Genomic DNA, 15717 nt, shown 5'->3' with positions numbered 1-15717 from the left:
GCAAGAGATCTGGGTTCAATCCCTGGGTCAGGAAGATCCCCTGGAGAAGATCCCCTGGAGAAGGGAATGGCTACCCACTCTAGTATTCTTGCCTGGAGAATCCCATGGACAGAGGAGCCTGGTGGGCTACAGTCCATGGGGTCGCAAAGAGTTGGACAAGACTGAGTGACTAACATTTTCACTTGCACAGTGCCTGTAGTGTAGAGCAATGCATATTTGCATCAATAATATTTTGGCTTATAATTTCCAATCACTGGAATTGGAAAGATATATGTATTACATTTCAGATATTGGTAATCAATACCCCTTTGATAAAAATAGATACGCACCTAATGCCCTTTGAACGTGGTTGCACTGGAAACAGTTGTGGTTATCTGAGTTATTTTGCTGCAAACAAAAATGGTTTCGGGAGATGGCTTAGGGTATCTTTCCTGCTAAAGGGACTATTTCAGAAAGTCTGAAACATGAACTTGAAGGGACCTTCCAGTGCTACATATCCACAGCTCTCTGGCTGCCTTGCCGACATCCAGACTCCTCACGCTCACATATCCATCCATGTGAAGCACATTTGCTTCACCCAGACTGCTCCTCATTCCCCATTCAAATCCCATCCATGCTTATCTCCAAGTGCCGTACCATACTGTTTCAACTAGTGCAGCTTTGTGACATATTTTGAAATCAAAAAGTGTTACTTCCCTGTTTGCTTTTCTTTCTCAAGAAAAAATGACTTTGGCTATTTGAGGTTTTTTGTGCTTCCTATGAATTTTAGGATTTTTAACAATTTTCTGTAAAAAAAAAAAAAGCCATTGGGATTTTGATAGAGGTTGCATTGACTGTGTAGATTACTTTGGCTAGTATAGCTATTTTAACAATATTGTCTTTCAATCCATAAACATGGGAAGTTGTCCCATTTGTTTGTGTCTTCTTCAATTTCTCTCATCAGTGATTTGCACTTTTCAGTGTACATGTCTCTTACATATTGGTTAAGTTTATTTTTAAGTATTTTATTCTTTTGAACATGCATGGCCTTGGTTTTTTAATTTCCTCCTTGCTTAGTTCATTCTTCATGTACAGAAAAATGACAGATATCTGTATACTGAGTTTTTATCCTGCAAATTTACTGAATTTATTTATTACTTAGTTTTTTTGTGGAGTCTTCAGGATTTTCTACATATAAGATCATGCTATCTTTAAACAGAAAATTTTACTTATCTAATTGCTCTGGTTAGGACTTCCCCACTATATTGACTAGAAGTGGCAAGAGTGGGCATCCTTGCCTTATTCCTGATGTTAGAGGAAACGTTTTCAACTCTTCACCATTGAATTTGGCATTAGCTATGCTCCTGTCATGCATGACCTTTATTATTTTGAATTAAATCTCTTCTGTTCTTAGTTTGTTTAACTTTTATTATGAACAGATTTTTTATTTTGCCATATACTTTTTTCACATCTACTGAGATAATCATATTTTTATCCTTCATTCTGTGAATGTGAATGTGCTATATCACTGTTATTGATTTGCATATATTGAACCATCATTACATCTCAGAGATAAATCCCATTTGATCATGGTGTACAATCTTTTTACTATGCTTTCTTATTCAATTTTCTAGTATTTTATTGAGAATTTTTACATCTATATTCATCAGGGATATTGGGTATTGGATTTTCTTGCAGGATCTTTGTCTGGCTTTGGCATTAGGGTGATGTTGGCCTCATCTGGAGAAATGTTCCTTCTTCATCAGTTTTTTGGAAGAGTTGAAGATTTGATGCAGCCTTATTCACAATAGCCAAAATATGGAAACAATCTAAATGTCTGCCGATGGGTGAATAGATAAATAAAATGTGCATATACATACAATAGAATCTTATTCAGTCTTTAAAAGGAAGGATATCTTGCCATGTGCAACAGCTCAGATGAACTTTGAAGACATTACGCTGAGTGAAACAAGCTAGTCACAGAAAGACAAGTACTGCATGATCCCATTATATGAGGTCATCAGATGCTTAAAGCAGAGAGTAAAATGGTGGTTTCTAAGGGCTGGGAGTAATTTTCCTTCAAAAGGTAAAAAATTTAAGTTAGGAAAGATGACTAACTTCTCATTTCTACTGTGCAACACGGCGTGTGTAGTTACAATACTGACTGTGCACTTAAAGTTTAAGACAGCAGGTCTCACATTGAATGTTCTTGTCACCAAGAACAGGAGCAGCAGAGGGAAGCGTGAAGGTGAGGGGTGTTTGCTATCCTGATGTGGTGATGGTTCCATGTGTATATGCATATCGCCACACTCATCAAATTGTGTGCATTAAGTACATCCAGACTCCTGTAAATCAATTATAACCCAATAAAGCTGTTTTTAAAATATGATACATACAGGAATGAATAAATTATAAATTAAGAAACTACTATCAAACCAATCAATTCAGTAAGGTACATCCATATTCTTGTGCTAATTGTTACCTAACTTGATCACCCCTCCTTGTTCCACAAATCTATTCTAGAGGTTTTCTTCCTTTGGGACCTCTCAATAAGCCAGCAAATTTAACTTTTATGAGAGCATGAAAGTGTGGTATTAAAATTGGTAACCATCAATTAAGTAAAATTTGGAGTAGCTAATGGTTTTCAAAACTATTTTCACTTTTAAAAGATAAATTCTAAGATCAGAATACTAAATAATAATAATAATAATAATTCCGAATTAGGCAAGGGACTAAAGATGACATAAGATGTGACCACTAAATATTATCTGAAAACTTTGCATTTTGCCAACAAAAGGAAGGTTGTGACATAGTAACCTCGCACAGGTAACAGCACGTTCTAGACTCGAGGAGCAGCAAGAGGCCCTTGGCCACACGTGTGCCATGGAAGCTTTCAGGTTACAGCCCGCTGGAGTCCAGGCTCTCATAGAACCACCTCTTACGGTGCCGGCATCAGCCAAGGAGGGAGGAAAGGTTTGGACACAGCTCCTCATGGGCCCTCAGACGTGGCTGGTGTTTCCACCTTCCCCCAACCCCTCAGCTGGCTGCCTCCTCCCTCCCAAAGCATTTGGATGCTGCTGTGAGATTGTCTAGCAGTGGATCTGCCCAGATGGGAAGGGTAGACGTCGGATGGAGAGACCTGGTCAGCCCACAGCACCAGGGAAGGTGGCAGCTCCCCTGCAGACCTGGAGCAAGAGGCCCGCCAAGAAGACTGGCCTTCACTCCCCAGGGTCATGGACAGTCCATCTCCAGCCTCCATCTGAGACCAGTTCCCACAACAGACTCAACAGGCAACGGGCCCTGACTTTATTTTCTTGGTGCCATTTTTCTTCTACTTTTCAGCTTCATAAATACTTGCACTTTCAAGTGATAATGTTATTTTAGAGGGAAAAGCTCAGGAAAAAGGACAGAATTGATCCTGACAATCTTGCCCGGATGACAGGCTAAGAGCATGCTGGCTGAGCAGTGCCTGCTGTCAGTGCCGGCCTGGCACGTGGCCCATCAGAGCCCAACTTGGATCCCACTGTGATTGCAGAAGGAGGGCAGTCCCTGCACAGGAGCACTTACAATGACAGCAGAGGGATGACATTACCCGGCCGCCGCATCGCAGACGGACAGCTCTCATTTCATGAAGAGGGACTGGTGTGGTGGCAGAGCCAGCTCCCCGCGAGCTTAATGTGCTTTTAGATAAAAAGCTCACGGTGGAATAAAGGGACTGGATGGAGACTGTGCCGTCCGCCAACACAAACATTTGTGTTTATTTTCCCAGAGCGCAGAGCACCAGAACTGTATCAGGAACACTGGCGATGCCCATTCTGAGTTCCACTTGCCGACGTGGGAACAGAGCTGGCCAGCACGTGTTGGCTCCTCGGGCCCCTGCAGCGGGCTCAGTGCCCACGTGAGGTGTCAAGGACCCCTAATCCTCCTCTTGCTTGGGCACCAGCAGTGGAGGCTCCGCAGCAATGACGTTGCTGTGACCGGCACAGAGATGGTTGGAACCGCTCCCGAGGTACCATCCAAGCTCAGGATAATTCTCAGGGCCTGAAAAGGATGAGGTTGTTTCTCACAAAGCTGCACAGGCCTTAATTAGTTCTTGAAAACCTAACCGAGTGGTTTTTTTTGGTTTTTTTTGTTTTTTTTTTTGTTGTTGTTCACTCAGAAAGACGCTGGCTCTGAAGCACAGACAGGAGCTTGAAACCCAGTGACATCTTTTCACACAGACTCTCTTTCCGAGTCCTGAGCCTCTCCATTTGGTGCCAAGAGCTAAACTGATAGGCACTTAAACTGCTAAAGACAGATGCAGACAGAAACTAGGGTAACTCTCACGTGGTGGACATAAACCCAGATGCTCTCCTGCTTTACAAGGGACTGTGGGAGATGGAGAGACTTGTGACTTGTCTTTTTGTTCCCTTAAAAGTGCACCTCAGACTTCCCTGGTGGTAAAATGGATAAGAGTTCACCTGCCAGTGCAGGAGACACAGGTTCCACCCCTGGTGCCGGAAGATTACACATGCTGCAGAGCAACAAAGCCCACGAGCCACAACTGCTGAGCCTATGAGCCACATTACTGAGCCCGTGAGCCACGACTGCTGAGCCTATGAGCCACATTACTGAGCCCGTGAGCCACGACTGCTGAGCCTATGAGCCACATTACTGAGCCCGTGAGCCACGACTGCTGAGCCTATGAGCCACATTACTGAGCCCGTGAGCCACGACTGCTGAGCCCATGAGCCACATTACTGAGCCCGTGAGCCACGACTGCTGAGCCCACAAGCCACAGCTCCTGAGCCCGTGCACCACAGCTACTGAAGCCCATGCACCCTAGGGCCTGTACTCAGCAACAAGAGAAGTTACCGCAATGAGAAGCCCCGAACCACAAGGAAAAGTGGCCCCCATGCAGTGTAACTACAGAAAGTCCACGTGCAACAATGAAGGCCCAGCGCAGCCAAAAAAAAAAAACTAACAAGTAAACAAAAAGCACTTTTTTAAAAAAGCAGGGGACACCTTGAAAGCACGAGTTGTTAATCTGGATGAATCCAGTGGTTTTAAGCCATGTTCTAAGGTAGATCTGAACCGAAATCCCTCGCAGGCATTCAGGTTCAGAGAGAATCATTTCGTCAATTATAAAAAGTAGAGTGGAACATTTGTTTATGATCTGCACCAGGAGAGAGTGAAGGCCTTTCATTAATCAGATGTAAAATGACTCATTACTGACATGAGTGTGCCTGTTAACTGCGTTCAGAGGGAGAAACCACATAACCCTACAGGGCTATCACTCATGTGCCTGAGGGGGACAATGGTCCCGAAGGAGGACAGTGATCTCTGAGGAGGAAGAGGGTGCCCCCTCAGGCCCAGGGTCTCCCCGCCAGGCCAAGGGTCTCTCCTCCAGGCCCAGGTCTCCCCTCCAGGCCCAGGGTCTCCTCCAAGCCCAGGGTCTCCCCTCCAGGCCCAGGGTCTCCTCCAGGCCCAGGGTCTCTCCTCCAGGCCCAGGGTCTCCCCTCCAGGCCCAGGGTCTCCCCTCCAGGCCCAGGGTCTCCTCCAGACCCAGGGTCTCCCCTCCAGGCCCAGGGTCTCCCCTCCAGGCCCAGGTCTCTCCTCCAGGCCCAGGTCTCTTCTCCAGGCCCAGGGTCTCCCCTCCAGGCCCAGGGTCTCCCCTCCAGGCCCAGGGTCTCCTCCAGGCCCAGGGTTTCTCCTCCAGGCCCAGGGTCTCCCCTCCAGGCCCAGGGTCTCCCCTCCAGGCCCAGGGTCTCTCCTCCAGGCCCAATGACTCTCCTCCAGCCCCAGGGTTCCCATCCAGGCCCTGCCCAGTGCCAGGCGGTTTCCCACAGCTGACAGGGATGCCCTGCAGGGGTGGGAGGCAGGAGGTGCAGGAAGCAGGGCTGAATGGGCATGTCACCACTTGCACATTAGACACATGGGCATCTACAGGGCAGGTGGCCTCCACTATTCATTATAAATGGTGTTTACAAGTCCTCTCACTCCTCCTGTGAGTGAGTAGCTGTGTTTACACACACACACATGCAGGGTCATCCTCTGTCCCACACACCTGCCTCCCCGCTGCAGTTCTGCACTGTCACCACCAGTCTCTGGTCATGCTGCGGCCCCAGCAGTTGGCAGAGGCGTGTTTACACAGCCATCCAGCTCGGCTGGAAGCTGTGACGGTTTGTACGGGACACGGGCCTTGTCCACAGGGGCTATAACAAACGCACAGGCCTGGCAGCTCATCAACAGCACACGCTGCTCCTCGTGGTCCAGCGGGTGGAGTCCAAGGCCAGGTACTGGCAGGTTCCTTGTCCTCACCTGGAGGCTGGGCAGCGGCCCTGTTGTCCCATCCTGGGGGCTCTACCCCACAACCTACTGACCTCCCGGGGCCAGACCTCTGACGCCATCCCTTGGGGCTCAGGGTCAGCACATGAATCTGGGGAACAGAAACCCTCAGGCCACAGCTCCCATTCACAGGAAGTTTTACGGGGACAATTAGCCAGCATGAAATTCCACACACAAACACACACATACACACACACTCACACACACAAATAAACACACATGAGCACGTGGACAGAGGGGCCACCAGAGCCCCCAGAGGCTGTCACAGAGACTGAGAAAGAAGCAGGTTACAGATAGAGGAGAGGGGCCACTGGCAAGAAAACGTGGGTCTGGAAAGCTGGAAGAAAGCCTGAATAGGTTTGCTTTGGAAATTAGAATCCCGATGGCAAAGTAACTATAAAATAAGCTCAAAATCATCCACGCTCCTTCAAGGGAAAAAAAAATGATTTAGAAACTCACCTTGGTGCTTAATTAGGACAATTATTTAAAGTCGATCAGAGGCCAGGGAATGCATGAGAGATCCAAATCCCTCTTAAAAACACACTTTTCCTCATCAGGGAAAACTTCTTTTAAAAAATTATAGGCAGAAAGAGAATTAGATAAATTGCCCTTGAAATTTCTCCATTTTCATTTGGCGGGAGATAAATCCTCAGCTCTCTGTTAAAGGGATTAAGAGTGGATGCTCCTGTCCTCGCCCTGGGAAGGACTGTAATTACAGGGACCATATTTCTGAACCATACACCAGGACAGCTGACCTGACAAGTACACGTGTATTTGTGAAGACAATGGGATGAGATATTTGAAATGGAAAATGGCCCACAAGCACCAGGGCTGTAGTGAGCAGAAATAACCTGGTTTTCAGGCCGTCTTCATGACGTCACCGGTGCAGCACTTCCTCGTCAGCATTTAAAACTTAAGATTGCCTCTGAAATTGCCTCCTCACAGCCTCATCCATGGCACAAAGCGGATTCTGATCTTAAAGGAGCCAATTCAGTTGAGTCAAAATAACCACTTTTCCATCTTAGGAAAGATTATCAGAGCAACACAGTATATAATGTCCAAACTAGCGTGTTGATGTGACCATAAAGCCCATCAGCATATTGTACACAGAAGTGCCTCTTTGACATTCGGTCCACTGCGTGTCGGGTCTATCCCACTTTAAGCAGATCTGATATGAAATTTTAGAAACTGTATATTAAGGAGTGACTATGCGTTGATAGACAGCACCTCATTTCACACAGCTTCTTCCATGAGGCTCTCTCGGTGAGATTGCCCATCAGGTTAGCATTGACATGATTATCGGCGAAGGAGGGAGTCAGGAGATGTGAGCCAAGAACACCTTGGCCAGTGGAGGCCCCATGAGCACGGAGACCAGGCCTCAGGCTATGGCAGGAGGCCAAATGGGGAGGATGCCAGACTGTTCTGGAGGGCGGGTGAGGATGCCCTGGCGATTAACTGGAGACCCAAGCAAAGTGGTGGCCCCTTCTGGGGGCTGGATGGAAAGAGAACCTCTTGGGAGCCTAGCTGTTGGCAGGGGGGTCCGTGTTGGGGTGATGCCAGGGCGGGGAACTTCTGGTGGGCTGTAATGAGTGCCCCAGATGAGCTCAAATGGCAGATGATCACCGTCTCCAGGCCTGGAGGCTGGGGTCTGGGGTTTGGACCTGGAATGGGAGATGTTCAAGCAGGTTTGCAAGCAGGGAAGAGGAGCGGGGTAGGCAGAGCCCAGGACACAGCTGATGCTGGTGGGCACCTTGGGGTGATGGTCCAGAAGCAATCTTGACCAGGCACTGCTGGAATCGATGAGTCAGCTGTTCGGTTGAGTTCGGGGTCAGGTGTTTCCTGGAGAGACAGCAAGACTGGCAGGGAACAAGCGGGTTCTGTTCTCACTGGCAGAGGAGACCTGCGAAGTCCTCCAAGCTTTCTCTCCAAATAGTCCCTGGGGAAATTAGGTAAAAGCCCTGTTTCACTGCTTTGAAACATTTGGTTGTGCATGAAATTATACAGTTCCTTCAGCTCTTTTGTTACTTTGTCAGTAAAAGGCACACACACATTGACAACAAAATTATTTATTCTGAATGTCCTGTTACCAATGAAAACTTGCAACCATTTATGGTGAGCTGGTCAATTTATGAATTGGTACAATCCTTTAAGTGAGAGGTATCAAAGAAAAAAGAATTCTTTTAGCTTAAGGGTTTGTGTTTGCATTTATATAACATGTTTGTGTGGTGGTAGCTGAGAGAGGGGAATAGTTTCCTTACACAAATATCACTTGCTTTTAGTAAATTCTGTAGCCGGATGACCAGGAAATAGTTTTGTATCCATTAAAAAGTTCAGAAATAAACAATCATAAAATATCTGATTCCCTAAAAAATAGTAGTAAGAATATTCATTTTTAAAGCATTAACCATCCCAATTAAAAAAGCTTTTATGATGCTGTGGAAAAATTGGATCCAAATGTTAAACTTTTTCAGAAAGTAAAAAGGCAGATCCCAAACACAGTGCTAATTCCGACCAGAGCATTTGTTGTTGTTCAGTTGCTAAGTCGTGTCTGACTCCTTGTGACCCTGTGGACCACAGCCCACCAGAAGTCCCTGAGCTTAACTTTCCATTAAAAAAAAAAAAAACAGGGACTCTCTCTCCCACGTGCATGCACTCTTTTCTTTCTCTCTCTCTCTCTCTCTCCCTCTCTCCCTCTCTCCCTCTTGCTATCTTCTAAATAAAATGGAGCTGTAACACTGAATTGCCTAAGAGCTGTAACACGGTTTGTCCAAGACCCGAGAGCTGTGATGCGTGGAGGGCTTTAATGTCCGTTGCTCCAAATCTTTGTTGTAACAAGACAAAGAACCGAGGAACATACACTCGCGTGACATCTATGGGGCCGTGACTCGGATTTAACCTGGCTGAAACAACCTCTGCGTGGAAGAGGCCAAGCACAACAGGAGCCCAACTCAGCGAAGCTCCCACGCTAGAAGCAGAAGGTGAAGAAACCCAGTGCAGGGGAAGGCCCATCGTGCTGGAAACCAGGACAATGAAAACCGAACTCAGCAGAAAGCTCACGTAGCCCAGTCTCAGATTCCAGAAGATTCCAGTTAAGAAACCTTGGACCACTGGACAAAACCCCAAGAGGGATTGTCAGAAGATCCTCCGACCAATCCTGAGGAAATCTGGTACACTGACGGAAGCAGCTTTGTCTTGGATGGAAAAAGAAGAGCCGGGTATGCAGTAGTCTCCATAGAGGCTAAGCCTCTGCCACCAGGTCAACCAGCTACAACATGCAGTGCCAGTTCAACAAAGATATAAAACTACAGCTGACCACGGAAAATATCACACACCCTTGGACACCGCTATAAGGACTCTGATGCTTGAGACTAGCAAGAGGGGGAGGCCCAATACCCCTCGCTGCCCCAGTTCAGCAGGAAGTAGCCAGAAAGACCTCGATGCCCCTATTCCCAAAGAATTGGGCCTCCCATCTCTTGAGGGAGGAATGTTAGGTAGGTAGAATAGGGAAAAGGAGTCCAAAATGGCAGTGGCTAAAAGACAAGGAAGGTCCGAGGACCAGAGTGAAGACTTCAGGCAGAACAAACAGAACAAACAGCACTCCTGGCTAAGCCCCATTTGCATATGGCAGGCCCAGGTGGAAGAAAAAACATATAAAAGGAGAAGCCAAAATGCTTTCTCTCGGACTCTCTCTCCCGCGTGCGTGTGCTCTTTTCTTTCTCTCTCTCTCTCTCTCTGTCTCTCTCCCTCTCTCCCTCTCTCCCTCTCTCCCTCTTGCTATCTTCTAAATAAAATGGAGCTGTAACACTGAAAAAAAAAAAAAAAACAGCAATAGTTTTTATCTATGCATTATTGTTCAATCATTGCCTCTGTTTTCTTTTTTAAAAGTTTTTTTTTTTTTGGATTTTCGGTTTTTGTCCATCCACTCAGCTGGTTAGTCCACAGACACATCGGTCATTCAATATCATCAAAGTCTGAATTAGCCAGCACCCTGAGACAGTAAATCTCTATTTCCTAATTATTTTGCTCATCATAATTGTTATAAATTAACATTTTAAATTCAGAGAGTGACTATTTTTAAATACATACCAAATGGGGAAACTTCTCCCAGGTGGCACCTGACTTTCATCTGGCAAAGAACACGGAGGCATCTGGTCCTTGACAAACCACCTCCTTCTCAGCTGCAGTCCCTCCTCACGGACGTCTGTGGATGCACACACACAGCAGCAGCACGTAGTCTGCTTGTAAATAAACTGTACCTGCAAAAATCACGTAGTTCAGGGACAGTGGAGCCACTCTTTTCTGCACAGAGGAAGAAAAGCAGTTGAAGCCTTGACTCCAGGGCTGAGTTTTGTCAGGAAAGTTTGATGTGACTGAAATCACGGAGAGCTTCCTCTGCTGCTGGTTGATATGGAAATACGGGGTGGACTGAATTCCTGCAGAGCTTTAGGAGACAGGATGGAATTGCTCATGAATCTTGGTCTCATCTCTTTCTTTAATTGTTATAAAATACACGTAACGTAATGTCCCATCTTAACCACTTACTCTGCCACGTGTCCATCACCACCATCTGTCCACAGAAGCCCTTCGTCTTCCCAAACTGAGACGCTGTCCCGCTTACACACTCTCCTTCAGCACCTGTGACTGTCCATCTTTGTCTCTGTGACTTTGACTGTTCCAAGTATTAATAGCACGTGTACGTGTAATTGTGCAGCATTCTTTCCCGTTGGCTTTTTTCACTTAGAAAGATGTTTTCAAGGATCACCCAAGTTGCAGCATGTCAAAATTCCCCTTTTAAGGAAATAGATTCTGCTGTACATATACACAGCATTTTGAATATCCATTCATGCATTGGGATGATGGGTTGCTTCCAACTTTTGGCTTCTGTGAACATGATTGTATAAGTATTTCATAGAGTAGTCATTGCTCTGAGTTCATTTTACTCTCCTTTCTCTGTCCCTTAAGGTAAAAAGTTAGATTATTTGAGATGCTTTCTTTTTGAAAGTACATGCTTACACTTGTAAATTTCCCTCATGGCACTGCTTTCTCAGCATCCCATGCATTTTGGTATGGCATGTTTTTGTTTCCATTTATCTCAAAATAATTTCTAATTTCTCTTGTGATTTTTTTTCTTTCATCTTTTGGTTGTTCCAGAGAGTATTCTTTAATTTCTACATGTCTGTGGATTTTATAATTTTCATCTGCTACTGACTCCTAGTTTTGTTCTATTGTGATCAAAAATGATGTTTTCCATGATTTCAGTCTTCTTAAATTTAATAATATCTGTTTTGCGCTCATTGGGGAGAAGGTTCGATGTGTACTGGAGGAAAATGTGCGTTTTGCTGCCGGCAGGTGGGGTGTTCTGTTAGGCTCAGGTGGCTGCTGTGTTGTTCAAAGCCTCTGTCTGCTTATTGATCTTCTGTCTGGGGGCTCTGTCCATTATTGGAAAAGGAGCGTTGGTGTCTCCCACTATTATTGCAGGGATCCTGTTGCGCCCTTCAGTTCCGTCGATGTTTGACAATATTTAGGAGCTCTGAGGTAAGTGTGGCCACCCCTGATCTCTTTTGGTCGCAGCTGATGTGGAATCTCATCGTCAGTCCTTTCACCTTCAGCTCCTTTTTGTCCTGACATCTAAAGTGAGTCCCTTACAGACATTGGGTTGGATCCTATTTTTGTTTCTTTTTATCCGTTTTGCCACTCTCTGTCTTTGGGGAGTTTAATCCACTTACACTGAAAGTAAGGACTGACAGGAAAGGATTAATTTCTGTCATTTTGCTATTCGCTTTCTGTATGTCTTACAGTTTTCTTCCTCATGTCCTACCTTACTGCATTCCTTTGTGTTTAGTTGATTTTTCAGAGTGACAACTTCTTGTTCCCTCCTCGCTTCCCCTGCTGTATATTTCATAAATACTTTCTCTGTAGTTACCATGGGAATCATGTAAAACATCCTAAAGTCATAAGAGTCTATTTTAAATGGAAAACGTAGCTCCAATGACATACAAAAATTCTACTGTTATGTCACTTCGCCCTCCACACTTTGTTACTGATATCACAAATCGTGTCTTTCTGTATTGTGTACCGATTGTTGTTCCGTTGTTAAGTCCTTAGCATTTACTGCGGGGAAGGTCTATTGGTAAAGAACTCTTTCAGTTTTCGTTTATCTGAAAATGTCTTCATTTCTTCCTCATTTCTGAAGGACAATTTTTTGGATGTAGAATTACTGGCTGGCAGTTGTCCTGGCCCAGGTGAGACAGAGACCAGCTGCTTCCAGATGAGCCAGAGCATCGCAAGCAACTTCCTCTCTTCTCCTCCTGTCTGAAACAGGAGCCTGTGGCTCCTTGCTCACACTGCATGCTGCATAGCAGGGACAGGACACGAGTGAGCAGAACACCATAGAACTCCCCCTGCTGTGGGCTCAGCTTCTGGCCTGAGCCTCTGCCCAGCTACTGGGGGGCCTGGTCACTGCAGCTCCCGCAGAGCTGCTTCAGTCGGTCTGTTGTTGCTCACTTAGTGTTTTGTGGGGCTCAGAGCTCCGCGGTCCCCAGTCTTGCTGACGTCATTCCTCCAAGGTGAACGTAAGATGGCACAGACAGTGGTTCTCAGAGTGCAGTCCTGAGTGGCAAGGCCAGCATCAGCTGGACGCCCAGGAGTGAAGGCTCTCAGCTCCACTGACTCAGATGCTCAGGGCTGGCATTCGAGAGCATCAGTTTCTCAGAAATTCTTTCAGTTCAGTTCAGTCGCTCAGTCATGTCTGACTCTTTGTGACCCCATGGACTGCAGCACGCCAGGCTTCCCTGTCCATCACCAACTCCCGGAGCTTACTCAAACTAATGTCCATTGACTCAGTGATGCCATCCAACCATCTCATCCTCTGTCATCCCCTTCTCCTCCCACCTTCAATCTTTCCCAGCATCAGGGTCTTTTCAAATGAGTCAGTTCTTCACATCACGTGGCCAAAGTATTGGAGTTTCAGCTTCAACATCAGAACTTTCAATGAATATTCAGGACTTATTTCCTTTAGGATTGACTGGTTTGATCTCCTTGCAGTCCAAGGGACTCTCAAGAGTCTTTCCAACACCACAGTTCAAAAGCATCAATTCTTCGGTGCTCAACTTTCTTTACGGTTCAACTCTCACATCCATACATGACTACTGGAAAAACCATAGCTTTGACTAGACAAATCTTTGTTGGCAAAGTAATGTCTCTGCTTTTTAATAAAGTGTCTAGGCTGGTCATAACTTTTCTTCCAAGGAGCAAGGGTCTTTTAATTTTATGGCTGCAGTCACCATCTGCACTGATTTTGGAGCCCCAAAAAATAAAGTCTCTCACTGTTTCCACTGTTTCCCAATTTTTTTGCCATGAAGTGATGGGGCCAGATGCCATGATCTTAGTTTTCTGAATGTAGAGCTTTAAGCCAACTGTTTTCGCTCTCCTCTTTCATTTTCATCAAGAGGCTCTTTAGTTCTTCTTTGCTTTCTGCCATAAGAGTGGTATCATCTGCACATCTGAGGTGATTGATATTTCTCCCAGCAATCTTAATTCTAGCTTGTGCTTCATCCAGTCCAGGATTTCTCATGATGTACTCTGCATACAAGTTAAATAAGCAGGGTGACAATATACAGCCTTGACATACTCCTTTTGCTATTTGGAACCAGTGTGTAGTTCCATGTCCAGTTCTGACTGTTGCTTTTTGACCTGCATACAAATTTCTCAGGAGGCAGATCAGGTGGTCTGGTATTCCCATCTCTTGAATTTTCCACAGTTTGTTGTGATCCACAGTCAAAGGCTTTGGCATAGTCAATAAAGCAAAAGTAGATATTTTTCTGGAACTCTCTTGCTTTTTCGATGATCCAATGGATGTTGGTAACTTAGCCTAAGAAAAAGAGCCAGACAGCTATGGAAAGGGAGAAGTCCCAACTTGCCCCTCAATTACTCAAATGCAGACACAGACGTGTCTTCTGTGGGACCACAGACATAGGTTGGTACTTGGCGTCACAGCGGACCTGTGCTTTCACATCTGATATCTCCCTGGACTTGCTCAGTCATCATGACGCCAGATTTGTGCAGCTGAAAAGTCATCATCACACACAAAAGCGAACTCTGTTGTCTGACACGGGCAGCTCCTGTCTTCAAACATTCCTCTCTGCCTGCAGACCAGGCCCCCATCCCCTCACACCTGCATCTGATAGCCAGGGGCAGCCCTGGGCCTCCACTCTCCCACTGTCTACAAACCCAGGCTTCTAACTTCATCCTCTTTTCATGCCTCTGTCCTTTAACAAACACCAAGATCATCTGTGACCTCTCTCTGAAAAGGAGACCAGATTCACTCTTCTCTGTGGGTCTGTGAGCGGAGGCTCAGCTCTCCTGGCCCCCTCACTGGGAACACAAAGAGCTCTGGCCCTCCTGCAGTGAGCTCATGTCCCTCCAGGCCACTCCTCAATGTCCACCCCCCTCCCGGGCACGTGTGACCCTCACCGCATGTCAGGCATGTCCTGTCCCCAGGCATGCATGTCCCCTCGCCTGATATCAGGCATGTCCACTCGTGGCACAGCCATGGCTCCCAGCCTGAGAGTGGAGCTTGGAGGCCACTCCGTTTTGGCTGAGACTGCGACCCTCACGTGACCTGTGAGCACCGATGGTCCACTGAAGAGGCCAGTAGGGCCCAGGGTTGGCTTTTCCCATCCTCAGAAGGTGACTGTTCCAGGCGTGCTGGGTTTCCTGTGTGTAGCCATCCCTCACACAAAGACAGTGGGGGTCGGCTTCACCTCCCGCATTTCACGGTGTCTTGTGTGGTCTTATGAGGTGTTACCTGACACAAGTGTCTGTCAGGACTCTTTCCAGAAAATACTAGTTAAATGCAGCTGCAGGTTAATTTTTCTGCTCATGTAGGAATGCTCACAGCTGAGAACATAATCACTTTCCAAACTTTGACAACAGGCTTTTTTTATGCTTTTGCTTTTCTAGGACAGATTCTTAAGAACACACAGCAGACACTGTCAGCCCCTCCTCTTTCTCAGCACCCTATAACCTCTTCTGCGGGAGCATCTGACTCAGTGGGAACTTATCTGGCAACAGCCAAGCACCCCAACTCCTACACCACTGTTAAGGAACCCCTAACTTCCTATCTGTCCTTGGGACTAGGGAGCAGGTTGTAGGTCATCTCCCGGGGTCCCCAGGGCTGAGCCCAGGGCCTTCTCCACCTCTGCTTCAGGGGTCAGGGGTCAGGGCTCCAGGGAGCACCTCTAGAATAAATCCACCTGCACACAGATCCACAGAATTCACTTTTGGGGAAACGTATGACCCTGGGTTCTTGTTCAGTCCCCTTAGAGATCAAATTCAAACTAGGGAAGAACCAGAAATGCCCAATAAAGGCAGGGTCAGAAACATGAGGCCCCACCCCTAGGGTGGCAGGGA

General features: G+C 46.4%; 1 protein-coding gene across 2 annotated transcripts in view; it reads left to right on the top strand.

Annotated features, from left to right (window-relative positions):
* Positions 1 to 15717, top strand: part of ADARB2 (adenosine deaminase RNA specific B2 (inactive)) — a 235560-nt gene that overhangs the window by 121523 nt on the left and 98320 nt on the right. The window lies entirely within an intron of this gene.

Source organism: Bos grunniens, chromosome 13 (genome assembly GCF_055505025.1).
Source record: "Bos grunniens cultivar Pamir isolate PY7600 chromosome 13, Bosgru_T2T1.0, whole genome shotgun sequence".
Lineage (NCBI taxonomy): Eukaryota > Metazoa > Chordata > Mammalia > Artiodactyla > Bovidae > Bos > Bos grunniens.
The sequence above is the reverse complement of the archived record's forward strand: the minus strand, read 5'-3'. Positions and strand labels throughout refer to the sequence as shown.